The sequence below is a fragment of the Propithecus coquereli genome, unplaced genomic scaffold, assembly GCF_000956105.1.
Source record: "Propithecus coquereli isolate 6110/MARCELLA unplaced genomic scaffold, Pcoq_1.0 Scaffold133, whole genome shotgun sequence".
Lineage (NCBI taxonomy): Eukaryota > Metazoa > Chordata > Mammalia > Primates > Indriidae > Propithecus > Propithecus coquereli.
The window spans coordinates 3,559,819-3,561,978 of NW_012137525.1; positions in this window are offsets into that span (position 1 = coordinate 3,559,819).

Genomic DNA, 2,160 nt, shown 5'->3' on the forward strand with positions numbered 1-2,160 from the left:
GCAATCCTCCTGCCTCAGCCTCCCAAAGTGCTGGGATTACAGGAATGAGCCACAATGCTGGCTGGGAACCACTTTTAACTGGGCTCCTACTGTTTGTCCAGCACTGTACTAGGCTGTCTGCCTCAAGTAACTCTTTCATTCTCATAATAACTTTTTGGGCCAGAAAGTAACACAATCAGAAAGAAATTTTCTAGAGAAGACAGCCATGGAGGCCCAAGTCACACGATTGGTATTCACTGCATTGATTAGCATCAAGATGGTTTACAATCATCCGCTCTTGACGACTTCTATTGTCCCGGTAGCTAAACCCCCAATCAAGGCAGGAAAGACACTAGTTTTAAAAGCAGTCATATTTGAGTTCTCATCCTCACTCAGTCATTGGGAAGCCAGTGGTCACGAGGAATTAGACTCTACAAGTTTGTCTGTTTATATCATCCTCCGCAGGGCCAGGGTTGGTATGGAGAGGAAGAGAACCTACAGTTTGGAATTAGAGTTAGAAAGATGGAATGATAGGGCATCAGGCAGACCATCTTCAGGGTCTTTAATCTGTTCATCACATCATAATCTATTCTTTTCATTAAATCTAGCATTTGAAAGATTTTTTTCCTATCAAATGATGTTCAGTCATAACTTATAGCCTTATTTTTATTCATCTATAACTGTCAAATGGAGCTAGTAAGCAGCATAAAATAGCTAAAGTTACCACTTTGAGTTAATATAATTCATCCACCCTGTCATACATCTATTCTTTCCTCAAATATCTCTTGTTCCCTTTCTGTACAAGTAGCTGGTGGGAAGAGGGAAGGCAGTGCAAATACTGTTACTTCCCTGGCTGGAGGTATCTACCCTTTGGAGGCAAAAAACAACAGCAGAGAGTTTTGATCTAAAAACAAGACCAGGGTATTAGAGGGCCTTAAAGGAGGGATGCTTTTAACCTCTTTTATGACATGAGCCCCTTCTCCCTTAAAAAGAATAAATAAATACATGAAATAAAATGTATAGCATTGCAAAGGAAACTGACTATAATGAAATAAAATTCTATTCACAGAGGCTTTAAGTATTTGTAGATTCCAGGTTAAGAATCCCTGAGGAAGTTTGTGGTAAACCGAGGGAAAAGAATTAGGAAGAAATAACCAAATGATGGCAAGAAGGTAGAAAAGGGTATTTGAGGCAAGAGAAACAATGTGGAAAGAGTGAGAGGAGGAGAAAGAGTAAGAGGCATAGGGTTTGCTTTTCCAGCTCAAAAATGGAGGCTGATATAGGTCTAGCTAAAAACAAAAGGATTTGTTGTTTTTATTCATCTGTGTAGCTACAAAAAAGGCACATGTGTGATTTCTATTAGGCTTTGTTACATAAACAGAATACATAAAAATCTTTCTATAAATGTTCTCTATGATTATGTACTGGTGAGAAAAAATAAATGCTGTTTTAGTGTATCAAGCTGCAAATATTACTATGCCAACTTTCAAAATTAAAATGATTCAAAACAGATTAAATATACTAATCCAAATCACTCTTTATGTACATTTCTAAATCGGCAATCAAGTCACAGCTGGGGACCTAAATATATTTTTATAAGAGATATTCCTCTCTGATGCTGGAATTTTCACTTTGAAATACCTTTGGTAGAAAAACAAAGTACACAATAGTAGGTTCCTGTTTTTTTGTAGTATGTTTCTGGAGATTAGTCACTATGTATATTTTAGAAGATATATTACGTGTATCAGATATTGTGTGCCTTCTCTTGGACACTCAATAAGTATTTCTTGGTTGAACAAGAAATACTTTTCATCAACTAGTAAAAAGAAAAGCAATGCAATAAAAATATGCTAAGTAAAGACAGTTTAGTTGCTGTGTAAAGTCATGGAAAGAAAAAAAGATGTTTGAATTGTGACCCTTCTGCTTAATAGTTTGTGTGGCTGAAAATCCCCAAGACTAAGTTTCCTTATGGGGAAAACAGAAATATTAATATTTACACTGTGGGATGAATTTAAATAATACATATAAAGTGCTGAAGACAGTACATTTAGTGCAATACAGCAGTAAGTATAATACAGCCCCTTCTTTTGCCTGGAATCTCCTGCTCCCCTTCAGGTACCCCAACTGCTTGCACAGATAGCAGGGGAATTGATAGAAATGAACAGAAGTTGGGCAGAACAG